Below are 18,413 nucleotides of genomic sequence, written 5' to 3'. Positions count from 1 at the left end.
TTTGTAAACATGTGCCTTGTTAGGTCAAACATGGCTTCTGTAAGAAGATCTGGGCTGTCTAGCCCCTGGTAGCAAATATACGTGTTACATATTTAAGCAGAACTGCCACAACAATAAAGTCAAGAAACCAAGTAGTAAAATTCCAAACCGATTCAATAAAAGGAAGATACATTTAATGAACTAAGTGAAAATATTGGATAAGGGGATCAGATGGTATGAAGAAAATGCCAAAAATGCACCCCAAGGCACAACGGTGGAGTAAAGGTTAATGCTGATCCAGATGGAGTAGCAAAACTGTCCACCAGAGGTCATTCTTGCATAATGTTCTCTTCCACACATGCTGGGAGAAACGGCAGTGACAGTTATGTTTGAAGGAGATGCTCTCACAGCCGCCAAGAGTTCAAATTTCTTTAAATAATGGGATATATTCCTCCTGCTCATTAAACCATGCCTAGACCGCTAGTCTACAAGGCAACCGTTATCAGTGAGGGTAGGTGCAGACAATTTCTCAAGCTTTAGCTTCCATCACAGGGACCATTGCCATCTGACCTTGTTCTTCTTCCAAGTTATCATTCTTTTGTCCTTTATCTCCTCTGAGACAACATGAGCCCTGCTGGTATGATACTTGAGAAATACGTCCAAAGCTTCATCATTAGGAAACCAAGACTCAGGGCCTCAGTATTTCTTCAGGCAGAGAAAACACCAAGTTCTTCCATGTCAAGGCGGATTAAGAAGTGCATGTGGTGGGCAGCTTTTCTTGAAAGGGTCATTAGCTAGTGAAGTGTGATAAATCCTGATCCAATTCTAAGAAAAATACAACTGCCAACCCAGCCTTCTTTTTCAGCAATTTCTGGTGTTTTGCCCTAAACAATCTCTAGAGACTTTGCTCTTGGGCTGTGGAGAGTCATTAAAAATGGAAGGACCCCAGTGTCAGTGAGTGAGATTATCTTATGAAAATGAGAGACTTCTCCTTGAAAACAAACCATGGATGATTCTGAAGCCAGGCCCCTACTCACTAAGAGTGGTAATCTGCGTGCTGTGAATAAACCTCCAACCAAGGCCTTCATCATACTAAGACCATGTTTACTGTCATCCTCCAAGATGCCCAGGCCCCGCCCTGATGTTTGTGATGCCATTTGTTGGTTTTGTCCCTCTCTCACATTTCAAGATAACGAGCCTAGCAGTGGATGGCTTGCCATCAAAACGTCCCTGACTTCCTGCCGGCAGACCAAGTCTTTCGTTATTTTACAGGAAAGGTATTTCACACCTTAGAAATCAACCAATTATTTCCCTCGGAGAAGGGAGAGCCTGAATGAAACTGAATTTGTTACTCTCCAGCCTTTCAAGCAGAGAAAAGCAAGCTTTATTAAATATTATCTTTGGAGCATAGTAAACAAACATCTATGTTTAGTTCATAATTTTAATTTGGAAAATATTACATAAACATAAATAATTTACGTAGCTTTTTCATCACCTGACATGTTGAAATTATGACTTTTATTCAAAAGTTGTTGCTACTACATGCTGCCTATGTAGTCAAAGAGAGATTTTGTAACCTGACACCACTCCGACATAGCAATCTAAATATTAGGCATGCTTATCTTTGTCATATTATGCACCCAGAGCATGCACTCTTATGCTTCCTGCATCTATGCTCACAGCAGTTGGGGACTGCACTGGAACGCCTGGAGTCATGCTTTTAAAGTCACTCGTGTGGGTGGTGTAAACCTACAATGCAGCTATATGTAACACTTAACTCTCAACGCCATTTGGTGCAATTTACTATGGTTTTGCTTAAACGTCAAATATGCTTACTGAGGGTAGACAAAGTTCACCATATTTATAGATCGTATACTCTAGGACCTGGCTAGCAGTTTCCAAGCACCTAGTAACCACTAAATCCAGTCTCCAAAAAGTGACAAATTTGAAATGACACAAAATGAAAAAATCCCTACAGTCTCCACCGGTGAAAGTTATGCCTATTGATTATTTAGAGCAGGAATAACCATGGTTAAGTTTGCTATGCTCTATCTGTGACCTCACAGGACACCCCTGCCTTGAATTTGATCGCTTGAGAAAATGCTCAATTAAAAAAATGAATGCAGGCATATGAGGGAAGCAGTGTCCTATCCCCTGGCCCCAGCAGGCCAATGTAGCGGTGCTGTGTAGAGTACCATCCAGAGCTATGATGTTTTGCTTAATGAAAAAATAATCCACAAAAGAAGGCACCAGGCTCCTGGCCAAAGACATGACATAGGTAGAGGTAAATTGCTGGTAGCAGCTCATGTTTGGGGTGGAGCATCTATAGATACAGATTTCAGCCTTTGCTTACTTTGAAAGATTTCCAATGGTACCAAACCTTTTTATGATACAGTTGCTGTTGGTGGGTAAAAGGATGTTAAAGTATTTTACTCGGATATGGCGCACACTATTAGACCATTAAGCACAGCAAATTAGCTGCAGGTCTGGTAACGAGGGCACACCAGCGCTTTGTGGGACTGCTGGCAGAGCAACAAAAACCCTTTTCTTTCCTGGAGTGAGGGTCTATTTGATGGGCATTCCCAGGGATGCGGGGTTTATAGTGAACAGACCACTCCTCCTCATGCTTCAAATCAGGAAGCTCCAGCCCTTTTTGTTTTGTTGACTCCAGCATGAGGCTCAGTCAGGCTAAGAATGCAGGGGTGGACCTGGAGCAGTGCTGTTGCTTTAGTTGGTCTGGTACAGTGGCGTTGCTTATGTGGGACTTGAGCTTTAGGGCTGTTCCACTGGTCTTTACAAATCAGAGAATACCTGCTTTGCCAGCACATGTTACATTATAGTGTAACCACAAGGCCATCGCGAACACTAACTGTCGACCACTGTATAAACAGGGGGAGTTAAGTGGATCCTGTGAGCAGTCCTTCCCCAAAAGGGTGCAGTAAGATACTGCACTTCTGTTCTTCTTCCAAGGAAGTCACCAGGTTCCCTGGCACACATATAGACAGCAATGGCCGTGTTCAGTGTCTGCGTAACAGTGCTTGTGGCTAAAAATGCATTGGGATCTGAGGTTTTATGTGGGACATTAGGCAATATACAAAGGCTAGGAGTGAATACCTAATGCACAGTAACCCAAGAGCAAGCAAGACTGATCACTTGATATTGTGCAAATGTTGCAAGAGCGTGCATAAGGCCTTTCCGCGAAAGCACACATTATGTAATGGGACTCGCAGCTGCAGAATGCATAGGCCACTTTACATGGTGCTCTGAGCAGTTAATGGCCAAGTGAATCCACATAACATGACCATCAGTGGCTAATTGTTCTCCCGGAAAAATGAACAAAGAGCCATTATCAAGGCTAGTCCAGTGGCATCGTTAGCTGTAAACCAGTGTATTGTAATCTTGAAAATGAAAATATCATATTCGTAGTACTAGTACATACAGAAAGTGGTTTGGGGTCAGCCTTCTTCGCCCATTGTTTTATTTGCATATAATTCACGTTAGTTCACCCTACAGGATGTAAGACATATAGTGAGGTACTGGATCAGCCCCTTCACCCATTGGCTTATTGGCAATGTCAGTTAAATTTGATATCAGCTTACACAATCGCTATTCAATGTTTGTCTTCTATGGCAGTTTGAGTGACTGCATGTTGTCGCTTACTGACTTCTTTCAATGACAGAGGAGTTCGTGCTACAGGAAGTGCATTTCAGAAAACATATCCTGCCCCATTCCCCAGACACCGCCTTTGCCCCAAGATCATGGTGCCCACTTCATTGGCTTGGGGGCCATTCCTGTTGATCAGCTTGCCACATTCCTGCCTTGACCTTTCACCTCTGAGGGCAGCTGCGGTTACCAGGCAGTCGCCTAACAAGCTTACAGACACTCTGTAGCACTTCTCTAGAGGGTGTTGAAGTGTCCTGGGACATAAGCAAGGGATCCTCCCCGCAGGATGCACCAGTGGAAAAAGGCTACCCTAGGGCGAGTTGTAGTTTACTTGACAGTTGCCTGCCTAGGACCTGGGAACCGATGAGCTGAAACTATGGAGGAAAACATTATTGGTAAGAATGATAGCCAAATGTTTTATAAATGTAATGACCAATGTGACCCTGTGGGAAGAGATGTTGCCAGTACTTAATAAGTAGAAAAAAAAGTGCCTGGGCCAAAGTTTTGCTCAGAACCCCATGGACGGAGCTACAAACATCTGGGATGCTAAATACCCAGGCAGCCTAGCCTCATGCCTCCTCATTGCAACTCATGTCTCTTTAATTCACCAGCAGACACTCCAAGCATATCTATCTCTCTCCTGCAGGTTCTATTTCATCCCCTCTTTCTCCCTTTGTCACAGTTTTTCCATCTTTTTCTTCCTCTTTCTTTTCCCCTTTGGTGTTTTTCTCCCTCTCCCTCTTGCTCTATGTGAACGTCCCAAAAATGAATGTCGGTCCGCCCCATCTGCAACCACTGACTCACATTAAGCACTAGATGCATTGCAGTCATAGAGAAACAACTCTGCAGGGCAGTGATGCAGTAATGGATGGATAGAAGCAATGCCACCACAGAGGGTGACCGCAGATCATAGTGACGCCAAGCATGGGGTGAGGTTGCAGGGACACTTGACGAGAGCCAGCACCTTACTCCGGGTGTTGACAGTTGCCCCACTTTGACAATTATTGCCAATAGGTGCAAGCCTGTCAGGAAACAAAGTATAAAATGGGCAGGAGTAGTCTTCAAGGGCATAACCTTTCAAAGCAATCGAGTTCTGATGGACCTCTCGGACCACTAAAGAATCCAGGATTTTTTGTACTTCACATACTTCAGTGCCCTCAATCCCCACATATCATGCATGAACTTGCACAGGTGTAGTAAGAATTAGGGGCTTCAAGAGGGTCTTATGAAAAACACATTTGGAAGGTAAAGTAAGCCAAATGGCTAAAGGATTTACGGTGTCATCAATAACATAAGGTCCAATCTAACAAGGAAGACATTTCTTAAAGAAGAAATATGAAGATTGATTTGCAAAGAACCAGACTTGTACACCTACAGCCTATGATGTGGTGGGTCAGAACAAATGTTGATTAACTATGACCTTGTAGTCTAATTTCGTCATTTTTTAGACGTTGTTGGGCATTTTCAAGTGTACCCTGGACATGGAGCGATCAATCACCCACCATCGGGCAAGAAGATGTATGTGGCGATGCTTCTGGGGATCTGCATATTTATCATATGCATCTGCATATGAGGATAAAAACCATATAAAGCATGCAATGAAGGTACCTCCTGTGAGGCATACATCTGATTTTTATGTACGGATTAATCTGTACTCCGTAAATCGAGCCATGCATCCTACTGATCCAAAATGAAACAACAGATGTAATGTTGAAGTGTGATATTTTATGGCTGGTATCTGGAAGAATAGAGCATATCAATACTCGATAACCTCCTAAATTTGTTCCAAACCGAGGAGATAAACTGAGCTCCTGGATCAGAAATCAGAATTAAAGGCTAGTTGCAGAGGGAAGCCCTTTGCATGGTATGTCATGCGAGGCTTTGAAAAAAAGAGTCAACTACAACTTACAAGGCATTGAAAACCATAATCATAGGGAGTTCAACCATAAAATCAATAGATGCAAAAAGCCAAGAATACAAGAGTATTGGTAAGCAAAATAGGAGATATATAGGTGCCTTTTTGGATCTTTCGCTATAGGACAAATAGCACATAATTGAGCATATGAAGGGATGGCTTCCTTCATTTACAGCCATAAGTGCCATCACTGGAGTACGTGAAGCATTTTCAACTGACCAGGCTGCCCAGCTCGTCTTGTGTTATGACAGGGGCAAATAACTAAACGCTGTGCTTCAGGAGTCTTAGTATACAAACGCCACTGAACATACAGCAAACCTTCAACATTGGTTAGCCCAGGAGTCGAAGCCTTTTGCTTTTCTGGTTTGAAAGCCCAGTTCCTTAAGAGAGATAGCATCGCTTCGTTTTTTTTAGTCATTACATGAATTGTTTGTGAGGTGCTCCGTCTCTTCACAAAGAGTCTGGTCATGGACATTACCTTAGAGATAAGTAAATGAGACAGGCCATTGGCAGTATCATTCTGTGTGCCTGGTCAATAGGTGACCACAAAATCCTAAGAGGAAAGAACACATGGAGACATGCCTGGTGAGCAGTGATACATTTGGTAGTGAATATAACCAGCAGGTTAACATGGTCAGTCACAAGAGTATCGTTATGTTTGGCACCTAGGAAATACTTTCACCACTTAATGAAGGTTGCAAAACTTGCTAATTACGTCTTCTCAGTTATGGTATAATTGCAGTCAGCAGTTGTAAGACATTGGGAATAGAGGACATTGGGTGCTATTTGTGCTTTTTGTGACAATTCAACTCATATAGCTTCAGTAGACGCATCAGTTTTAACAATGTAAGGCTGTTCTGAGGAAGGATGTAATTGACCGGATGCAGTTGAGAAGACATTCTTTAATGTAGAAAAGGGCAAATCAGCATCTTATTGTCACATAAAAGGTACACCCTTACCTATTAACCAAGTTGAGTTATAATAGCTGAAAAATAGGTAAAAATACCTGTAAACAATGCCAAGCCTGTGAAACTCTGCTCTGCTTTTACAGTTTAGGAATAGAACCATCTAAAATGGCCTTAACTGACAGAGGTAGGACGTATCCCAGAAATTCCACTGAGGCTTCATGAAACAGGGATTTTGGTGCTCACAGTTTTACATTTATGACATGCTCTTCCAATAATGCAAAGAAGATCAGTATATCATTCAGTTAAATGACCATGAATACATCAGCCTAATCATGAACTACCTTCTCAGTGAAATGCTATAATGCAGTTGGAACATTAAATAACCCATATATCTTGACTTGGCACTCAAATCACCCATACTTGTTACAGAAAACAGTCTTCCATTCGTTCTGCATTCATATTTAATTGTACAGCTCGCCTTTCATCCAATGTAATAATATGGTGGCTGAACATAATTGATCCAACATAACTTCAATGAGTAGCAATGGATAATGATACTTGAAGGTTATTTCATTAATGGCTCGAAAAACCAACACAGTATGCAGGTCCCCTCTGTTGTCTGGTACAAAGAACAGAGGTAAAGCTACAGGGGACTTGGAATTATGTACTCAAATGAGTCAAAGCATACACCAGTCCACAGGCGATTTTAGCTCCAGAAATTAAATCAATGTGACAATCATAATCCCTACGAGGTGGTGGGAACTCATCAATCACTTTATCAAACACCAGCACATTCAGTGTAATATGTGGGTGTGTAAACACAGCACCAATATGACGAGTATATGGAAGAATTGCTCAGGCCAAAACTAGAAAACCTGTCTCAGTGATATTCTCTGAGAACCAGTTATCTAAGCAATAGTGTGATGATCTTGAGAGGGTTTGTCCTTGTAATCTGATATAGAGTTTTTGGAATGTGAGACAAAACACACCCAAAATTATGTAAAAAGTTGGAGCATGGATGAGATCATGGACAAAGGACCTGATTTGAGGGCTGAGCCATCCAGAGCATCTATAGCTCCAGTAATAGGCTATAAATAAAGGGTACTTACAAAGATCTAGAAAATGTTTGGTCCACAATATTTCCATTGGCTCAGGAATCTAGTACAGTGATTACTGACATGACTCCTGACCAGTTAAATAAAGATTGCCGTTCAATGTTAGATGAGGTATAGCCTTCTTTACAGTATTTGCCAAAGAATAGAAACAACTTCAGGTGTTGCACTACCCTCTGGGATTTTGCATGCTTTCTCTGGTAGGTGACCAGATTTTCCATAATAATAACACACCTGTTTTTCTCTTCCTTAGAAAGAGGAGCTTATTTCCCTAAGTTGCTTGGGCCTTGTTATATTCATGGTAACTTGTTCTGGTCTGAATTTAGATGATTGATTCACTTTTGCCCGCTCACGTCTCCTTTCTTAAATGTGATGATGAACTTATGGGACCATATGTTACAACACTTGATACTCAATGAAACATCTAGGTACTGCTACTAGAGTGTTCTTTTTTTTTTTTTTGTTCTCATTTTGCCCAATGTCTTGATGGGTTATAGCTCTAGCCTCTCCAGGTCTTATCTTATCTTGGGAGGCCCTAATCGAAGACCCTAGAGCAAAACCCAGAAGCACATATCAGACAAGTATACAACTGTTTCCAGTTCCATCTCCGTATTCTATCTGTGCCGGCCGGTGTGCCAGGAGATAATATGGCCAACAGAGTAAATGGCATAATCATTAGACTCACGTTGCCGCCTCTCTCCACTTTACCAATGGAGCCCACACCTTCTCTCTGCTTTTCTGATCACACTCCATATCCGATTCACTAATATAAACAATGTTCTTGAGGCACTCAGAAAATACTGGGGGGTTCCCAGATTTCCAAAGTTTACAAATTGTCTTGTCAATAATACAACATAAAACAAAAATGTGTATTCTGCAGCCGAAAGTTGCACTTCTTGGTCCAAACTTAGTCCAAAAAAATTAGACTTACAGTTATCTTTATTTGGGCCCCTATGGTTTTTCCCAGAAAAGAAATTCTCATTCCAAAGAGGGACAATCTTAGGGCATAACAAAAACATATGTATGTCATCGGCCTCTACCTTCATACACCTGGGACATGTATAGATATTGCCAGTGACCTTTGAGAGTTTTACAGGAGACCAATATACCTTAATGTAGTGAACAAGTGGTTCCGTTTCAGTGGGGCTGATTTTACCACTTTTCACAGGATAGCATATGAGTTACGCCACATTTGCATTAAATCATAGTTTAAACCTAATAAGGATCCACGGAAGATAGACTCCTATAGGCCAATCTCATTGTTAAATACAGATTATAAAATCTTTTCTGGTATTATTGCATCGCGGGTGGCTAGGGCAATACATGAGGTCAATCACCCCAACCAAAGAGGGTTTATTCCGGGTAGACAATTAAATGAGTTGACCTTCCAGTTAATTGGAGCTATAGATCTGGCAGAGTCTGGGAAATTACCTCTGACTATAGTGGCAGTTGATGCCGCTAAAGCTTTTGACCAGGTACATTAGTCCTATTTATGGGAGACTCTGCGTAGCTTCGGCTTTTGGCCGAAGATAGTAACCGCGATTCAGACTCTATATCAAGGCCCTAAGGCGAGAGTTCTAATAAACGGGAGGCTGTCAGAGTGGTTTGATATCTTTAGAGGGACTAGGCAGGGTTGCCCCCTTTCTCCGCTCCTTTTTAACATATAAACTGAGCCTTTAGCTAATCTGATTAGGGCGGATATGGACATTTCAACTTTTAAATCACATGTCTTTGAAGTGAAGTTAGGGCTTTATGCAGACGACCTGCTGCTCTATACAAGCAACCCGCAGGAACCAATTCCAAATTTGATGGAGGAGGTGGAGGTTTTTGGTCGTATATCAGGTTACAAAGTAAATCCCGGTAAAACTGAGATCATGGATTGGAATCAGGGGGTGGCTAGGGGTGGCTAGCAGCGGCGCGACGACCCAAATAAGATATTTGGGAGTCCAAATAACTCAGAATATGGAAGACATCATTAAGGTAAATTGGAAGAAATTCAGTCATGAAGTCATAGGTTTGCTTGCTAAATGGGCGAATCTACCACTTAATATATATGGTAGGGTAAACCTTATTAAAATGATTATTTTGCCAAAAGTGACTTTTATGTTTAATTCTATCCCACTTACATTTCAAAAGAAAGATATAGCGAAACTCCAGGGGACAATAGGGAGTTTTATTTGGGCAGCATAGGGTGCCAGGATTTCCTGGACGAAACTGCGTAGGAGACTTGAAATTGGAGGTTTGTCATTACCTGATATATTAGCTTATTGTTATGCGTTCCAATTTAAGAATATTCGTATGTTGGCCAACAAAGTAGATAATTCAATGATTGGCACACTCTTCGAGGTACTGTTAGTGGATGTGCCACAAAGTCAAAGTGGTTTTCTTTTTAAATATGCGGATCCCAAATTTTTTTCAAAAGTGAGGCTTAAGATTTTGAAATCAGCATTGAAGGTATGGATGTATGTGTGAAAAATGTTAAAAATCCCCTACTTTTCATCATGGGCACCAATTTGGGATTCTCCTGGTACGCCAGAGTGTTTGAGGGACCAATTGAGCCAACCGTTAAAAACCGGAGGTATTTGTTGTTGGGCGGACCTTAAAGTTGGCATAAACTTAATTAGTTGGGAGGCATTGAGTAATTGTACTAATGGTCAGCTAACAAGGTTTAAATATTATCAACTTAGTTCTTGGTGGGCCACGCAAGACTGGGCAGAACCTGAGGATGTTAATGTTGATCAAGAAACGAGAACTGGTCAGTGGCGTAAAGAAACATCATTTTGGTATGGGGCTTTTGGACAGAAGGATGAAGTTTTAAAATTGTGGGGTGAGGAACTGGAAAACTATGATTTAATGCAAATGTGGCGTACTAGAGTGTTCTTGAGAGCATCTGTTAAACACTTATAAAACACAACAGCCTTCTGTTCGCCGTGTCATTGGGATTCTATTGCTAATCTATTCAAGTATACCACATAAGCCAACAATTCCTTATTTCCCTGTTTGATTACTGAGAATTCAAGATCTGAAGCTTGAGCTTGATGGGGAACATCAAACATAAATGCCATGGTTAGGGATAAAGCAGACATACCTTTCATAACAGGACCATAATTCTCAAATAATGGATTTGCTCATATGTCAGAGCCATTCTCATGATTTGCTAAATAAAAGCTGCGTTTTCTGGTGCGTTAGGAAAGGTAGACAGATGGTAAAGGAAGTGCACACCACCCCTGGTTCATGTACTTTATGATGTACCAATTGAAACTGAGAGGATAGATTATCTGGAGCTACAGGTTCAGAGGCAATTTGTGCTGCAGAGTTTTGATTGACATTGGCAATATTGGATGCAGAACCAGAAGCATTGGGCAAGAAAGTAACATGTGTTTGTAGCAAATGAGCTTGTTTGGTCAAACCAGCAATGAGACAGCTACATGTGCTTGCGTATTATCAGGAGCTAGTGATGCCCAACTTAGAGTACATGAGCATCCAGCACAGGCGCCTCCTGTAAAGATCTTCTTCATTGTGCGAGTAAGTTGTTTTCTTGCATTCATCCCTGTCCATTCTTAGGAAAGTTCACTGTTCTTTTCTTCAATTGTGGGACACATTTTGACCTCGTTTTTAAGGGGAACCCCTCTACTCCTCTCTAAGCTCCGGTGCAAATCCAAACCCCCCGTCCATTAAGTTCCTTTTTAGGTCTCGCGTGAGCCAGCGTGCATGCGCTGCTCTGCGAGGCTTTTAGGAAGGGCTTTTAAACTCTAAACACACGCACGAGCGTGTGCTTTTTTTTTATCACCCGCAATTGACCTTTGCATGCGTGTTTCTAAGAAAGACTGCACGCAATTGGTCCAAGGCGGGTGCATGTCCCGCCTTCTCTGTCCCCTGGCCTAGGATGCTCGGGAGCGAGCAGCAGCGCCATCTGTTTCCAATTATCACGCCTGCGTCTCGCGGTTGCGATAATTGGAAACAGATGGCGGTCAGCGCTGGTCGCACTGGTTATCTTGTTTTTCTCTGTATACAAACAAAGGTGACTGAAGAATATGCCGGGGATGGCTGTCTTTGAACCCCGCAATCCCCCTTATCTGCGAATCGCCGTAGAAAAGACCAACATTAAGAGCGCTTTGTGTTTATTTGATGGATGGTAGTCCTTCGATCTGTGGCACTGTAGCAGTCTATGACTGGAAAGCTACTTTGACTAAAGATTAACAACAGCTGATGGGTTAAACCACTTCCATGTAGAAGTTTACTATTAACATGCAAATCCGGAAGTGACTAATGTTTGGAGTTGAAGACCATTATCTCATGCATGCTGAAGTGTGTGTTTTCAATGTTCCTTTCCTTCCCTCGAGTTACTTTCCTTCTTATGTGAAACCGAGAATAACTGGAGTGGTATCTATGAAAATATGAAGAGCGACTAATACTACTGAAACCGTAAAGTGTGCCGGTTTACTATTGCCAGTAAACTATCATTGCGGTGTAGCCTCGTGTACTTAAGTAGGTTGTTATACAGCCACGTCCATCCACCAGGAGGCTTTCATTTCCGTAGCCCCCGTTGCCATTAGTCAGTGTTCGAAAATGTTGAATCCAAAGCCATGCTTCTTCCCAAGATTATTATTTTAAAAACACGCACCTTTTTTCAGAAGGTTTAAGACAAAAACAAATTCACATACAGTGCTTGCAAGTTTTAAAATGTAAATACGTTCCCTCAAAATTATTGAATGTGTCTCACCGTTAAAACAAACGTCGTTTAATCATATTTTGGAAAAGCTGAAATAATGCTCTGGGGAGGTGAGGTGAGGGGGAACCTGTATTACCTCAAGTTCTGTTGGGCAATGTAAACGCTTAATTCTAGTGCTTAACTTCTAAACCATCACCTTTTTTGGACTCACGGTGAATGTTTGCCCGAGGTCACACAGTTTAAGAAGGCGAGGGTGCCAAGATTAGAGTTTACTTTATGTGGTTCTGCAACTGACAGCTCAGCTGTAAATCAAGCCGACGCCTCTTCATAATCCTCCCACTATGTGAACCGAGGTTTAATTTGATTTAGGAAAAACGTCCCGTCGCCGCGTAGGGAGTCACTCATGCAGCCAGTAAATGAAAGGAGCCCTTGACTCAGTACTGAATTTAGTGCTGACCGTTCAGCCGTCTGCTCAGAGCCGCCCACGTTTACTGACTGAATATGACATTGTTAACAGACTTGGTATTTGTAGGAGTGAAATAATCATAAACAGTGGCGCCTTACTGTGCTACGGGAGGAAACACGCCTTTCTTTCCCTTCATGGGGCGATCTCTTTAATCTGCGTCATATTAAGAGAAGGGTGCTTTCCATTCTTTTTATTTTTATCATGCGTTTTCCTTTGCTCCTATCTTGAACATCTGTAACATAACCGGAAATGTTTCCATTATGATTACTCGGAGTTCTTCTTTTTTAATCCTCTGCTTGTGTTGTCCCAGTTCACCAATTAGATCATAATTGGCCAGTTGTCATGTAACTGAGCCTTTGCTGTAAAGAAGGGAACCACAGGAGATGCCTGTCTTCCACTCTTCAGAAAATAGCCTCTGTCAATTAAACACCCGGCTGCGGCTCCCAAAGAGAACAAGCATTGGCATAGCCAATAGGTCTCACCTTTGGGACCTTATAAGTATTTAGTTATGCAGCAGATCCCCAAGGCGAGACCTATTGGCTATGCCAATGCTTGTTTCAATTGGAGGCCTCTCTCCCCACATCCAGCCCTGGTGCTTGGACTCAGTAATTATGTTCTGAGGTGGTCTCTTTTTATGATTTTGAATTGCTGTCAACCCAGGAGATTATTTTGTGGCTACTTCATGAAATGTAGTTCAGGACTCTCTATTACGAAATGATCAGCGTTACTGTCTGCATTAATCAATTACCCCTTACCTTTATATATACAATTTGCCACTTCACAAATAATCACTGTATGATCACCTGAGCAATGTCGACCTTCGGGTTATTTGTTCTCTTATATATTTTTGATTATCTAAAACAATTGTTGGGAAAGATTATGAATTTATATCATGTCTGCGATAATGTTATTTGTCTCAGTTTGGACATTCAATGATACGACTGCAAGCCATTATGTGTGTGTATATAATGCAGATTGCAACAGGGTCAGCGTGGAATATAATGTATATCATGGAACAGCTGTATTTGAGGCAGCATAGCCTCAAAAAGTGTCATGGTGTCCTGTGATGAAAGCCAGAGAGAGACCTTGGGGAGAGTAAGACACCCCTCCTCTCCACGCACAGTAGTGTCTTCTGAACAGGCTGAACCAATGAGCATAAAGGGAGGGCGCTGTACCAAAGGATCCCAATACCGAATAGTAGGTTAGTTGACAGTCGCCTGCCCGAAAGTCATTGAGCTGATATGAAAGATAAGGTCAAGAAAAATACATCAATGGCATATAGCCCTTCCCAGAACCCCAGGAACTTAACCAGATGAAAATCCGAGCACAATAAACAAGAAGAACAATCACAATTCCAGAGGTGGGGGGAAGTGCCACAAAACGTAAACCAACCTTCTAGTACCTATTAGTCCCGATTACTGTGTACTTTAAGGGGACAGTAACTTACAATATACACTTTATTACATTTAAATATAGTTACAGAAAGTAATCCAAGTAATTATGTTACTATCCAATTCAAAGCCATACAATGCAGCACAAAAATAAGGAGAAGGCAAAAACAGTTGTAGCAGAATTCAGGTACGTTTCAGCAGATAACAAGCAAAGCAGGTGAAGGATACAGGAGAAGTCAGAATTTAGCCAGAAACAGGGGTGTCCTGGATACAATGTTTCACCAATAAAGCGCAACAATTGTGAAACAAGGTACCAATATACCTGTCTCTTTTTATAGGCTTTTTATAGGCTGGTTGAGTATAGGTCACATCGAAAGGGGGAAGGACCACAAATTATGTCACAGGACAAGGGAGTATAAGATCACTTTAAGTCCATAAAATGTGCATGAGGAAGCAGGCAAACAATCTGGTTGGCTACCTAGACAGGCCTAGTCTGTGTCTCCAAGATGGGACCTCCAGTGTGGAGGAACCCTGATTGGGCATGTGCAGGTGGTAAGGTTAGTATTTGGGTAATATAGCTAGGCGCTGCTGTGATGACAGAGATGTGACACAGGGTGATTATGCAAGAAACGCCTGTGAAAGGCAGTGATGTAACACTGCATTGAAAGGAGTGGCGCCTCCAGAGAGAGCCAGCCTGGGTATGGTGGCAATGCACCATTTTATAAAGCTGAATGGTGCTGCAGGTCAAGGTGGCCCCAAGCATGTGTGGGGTTGTGGTGCCTTGAGGAGAGCCAGCATCACTGTCCAGGAACTATGACACAGTACAGCTCCACTTCCTCACCACATCTTTGCATTACATCTTATGGAGAGAAGCCTGTATCCTAATTTCGGGTGCACAGCACTGGAGTAGGGTTTGGGAGCTCTCTTGTGCTGAGTGCTTTCTGATCTGTCCTAAGGTGACAGACAACATGGTGGTCCACCAGAAGCACAGAGCTTTTTCTGTGATTTCTGGCTTTCCCAAACCACCTCTGAATGTCCCTTCTGATTTGACCTCTGAAGTCTCCTTCTGTCTGAATGTGGCCCCTCTTCATATATGGTGTGTGAAGTATGCACATTTGCTTTGTATTTCAAATACAGTTTGTGCTATTTTGTCCCTAAAGTGGTCTTCTGGCTCAGCAGGGTTTACCTGATTTAAAGGCCAGATATTCCTTCTGTCTGGTTGCTGTCTCTCTTCCTCCATGACACATGAGATAAATGCTTGTTTGCTACCTAGCACAAATATAGCTTTACAACACTTTGTCCACCAAGTGTACTTTATGTAGCTTGGGCATAGTCACTTGTTGGCATTTCCATATTAACTAGAACCTCAAACTTCTCCTATTAATCAAATGGGAATATACTGTATATGTGAATGAAGGACATGGTAGGCACGTTGCTGTTGTAGATGTTGTCTCATTTGCTCCCAAAAGCACCATTGAAAAGAAAGGAAGTAGTGGGAGATGACTTGACTAAACATTAGGGTGGTTCTCACTCTCTTGCTCCATTGCTATGGAAACTTCCGAGGAATACATCATGAACATGTTGGCTAAATGCCTTCCCTCAGTCACCTGCCTCGCTAGGCAATGTTTTTCCATCCTGTAGATTTTAAGAGTTTTGTTACCAAACCCTGATTAAGATTAACAGGTACACTGCACTCATGTTGCTGCTTTTACCCTACCTCACACAAGCCCTCTAGAGCTATCCTCATGAGCACTGCTGTTTTCGCACATAGGTACATGATAGGAGTCACAATCTCCATATTCACAGGCAGGCTTTTTCAGGTACACATTCACATACACAGTCACCCACACTCTCAAAAGCCCACTCTTTTAAGCATAAATCCAAAGAAATGGCCCGCTGGTATATCCTCAAACACACACAGTCCAGGAGATCAATGTTCCTTGAAAGGTTCAGGTGTTAGCTAGGGACAGTGATCTACACTTCATCTTGAAAATCCCCCCTTTTGATTCCCCCCATTAGTTTTGAATGTCACTAAAGACTTTCCACTAATATCATTTGAAATCTGCCATCTCATAAAGATTGACAGATATGAGGATGAAATTTAGTTCATAATCTGGCAGAATACCCTTCTCTGGTGCATGGGTCTTTTCTGTGCCAGTGTCACCTCCTCATTCACCATTTAGTTGATTTGACAGAGGACTTTGTGAACCTGAATATGTGATTTCCACCTAGTCTAAAATATAATTCAGAATGACCTGATGCCCTGGTACCAGGGAGCTGAGGAAGACCTCATCAGAGCAAGCATGTTAGTACTTGGGAAGGCAACTGTACTGATTAGTGTCCCAGTGGTAAATTCAGCACTGTCAGAAAATTGTTGGTAATTATGCTTAATTATGTCACAAGTGTAATCCAGCATTTAGCGCTATTTTCTATTTTTGTATCCAAAATGGGGAGAAGTATGCCTTTTTAAGATGAGCTTAAAATGACACATTTTTTGACCCCACAATAAAAGTAGTCTTCTCACCTGCAAATAAAACTTTAAATGACAAGTGAGGCTTTCCCCTTGAAGGAAACAATATTAGCCTGTCTCACAAAGGAAGATTCTCAAAAATCTTTCATGATTTCTCATAACAAAGAGAATAAATAGTTTACACTCAGGCCCTCATTTATGGGATTTTGTCATAGGGCAGCACAGCAAGGCACCTTGCTGCGCTGCCCTACGCCAAAGTGAAAGGGCAGGAATTCACCGTATTAATGCAATACTGTGCATTCTTATCCTTCCTCCCTGCGCTGGCGCAGTTTTGGCATCCTAGCGCCAAAGTAGGCACCCTTGCACCATTGATGCAGGATTGTTTTTATGCAGGAAGGGGCATCTTTCTGCACAAAAACAATCCTAAGGCGTTTTCCTCTTTCTATGTGTGCTGCATAAAACGATGAGAAGTAATCATATTTCTCCTTATTATGCCTTATCTCAGGAGGCATACAAATTTGGAGCTTCCCTAGGTTTACCTGATCTCTTAAATCAGGGTCAGCGTCAAAATCCATAGGTGTTGCGTGGAAAAACCCACCGCAACGCCCATGGAGCTCATCCTGTGCGCAGAGTGATATGCGTTGCCTTACTCAAGATTTATGAGGCCAGACAGGGAGGCTTTGCATGGCTTCATGAATCGGATCTGGAGCCCTGCGGTATGCATGGACCACTTTTCGTGGAGTAAAAGTGAAGATGGGCTCTCATAAATAGGTCTCCAAGTTTATTCTCGAGTTTCAATTGCAACTGTTATTTCTGACCTTCAGAGCTAATGGAGAATTGTATGTATAATTTAAAAAGTACCCATTTGACAGTACTGGTATGCTAGCACCTGCAAGTTTGTCATTTCTTGGAAGCAGTTTGCGCAGATTTTTCTTTTTGAGGTTTCAAAAATAAAAATGTCATAAGGATAATCACCAGTGTGCAGGTGTTTGCTGGCAGCAAATAGCAGCAGGTCCCACAATTGACTGCTGTGAGTCAACATTTACGTGGGCTTAGCGTCCAATTTAAACTTTGGAACTAAAAGGTCACAGGCTTGAAAACAAGTTAGCAAAGGCAGCCTTTCATCCTTCAATGCTGAACAAAACCAGCACTATTGATTTAGTTAATAAGAAGAACAGTTATTAAACAACTATTGTTTCTATTTGTGCCACACTTTACGTGCTTTGTTTGCCTAAACTAGAGCGTGTTTACTTCATAAACCTGATACTCATCTGCAGCCTCGTAGCATTTCATCTGAAATCGCTCTTTCTTACCTCTGTAGCAGAGTCGTACTCACCAGCGAGTTGCTATTTGTGTTGTTTTTAGGGGAAACAATATATTGCAAATACATTTAAATTTGGTTTACTCTTATCGAATCTTCTGTTCTCCAAATGCTGTGTCCGTGTTTTAGCAACCACTGCTTACCACTGCCGGCCTCTATATGTCGAGTTTTGACGCCCCCACTGGGGGAAACCTGCTGTTCCCATGGTCGCTACAATTATGGATTTAATCTATAGTCCCCCCCATGTGGCTAAAATCATTACAGGCAGCATAACGTCTCATAAATATGCGGTGATATAATAGGAAGGAGGAGTTAGTGACCTTGGTGGTGTTCCTACCCGCCGCATGCACCTGTCTTCCTGATTGCGCTGACCACTGCTCAATGACATGCCAATCTTCCATCTTGCCCAGGTGGGCTCTTATATTCACCTTCTTATCCATGTCAATGTGCAAACCGCACAAGTGGGTGCTGTGCTCCACTGGCTCCTCCCCCCTGACAAGCAGTCCTCAAACCTGT

General features: G+C 42.1%; 1 protein-coding gene across 1 annotated transcript in view; it reads left to right on the top strand.

Moving 5' to 3' along the window:
- The window catches only part of LRRC7 (leucine rich repeat containing 7), a 1,991,887-nt gene that overhangs the window by 1,413,316 nt on the left and 560,158 nt on the right, over positions 1-18,413 (top strand). The window lies entirely within an intron of this gene.

The sequence above is a fragment of the Triturus cristatus genome, chromosome 4_2 (assembly GCF_964204655.1).
Source record: "Triturus cristatus chromosome 4_2, aTriCri1.1, whole genome shotgun sequence".
Taxonomy (NCBI): domain Eukaryota; kingdom Metazoa; phylum Chordata; class Amphibia; order Caudata; family Salamandridae; genus Triturus; species Triturus cristatus.
The sequence above is the reverse complement of the archived record's forward strand: the minus strand, read 5'-3'. Positions and strand labels throughout refer to the sequence as shown.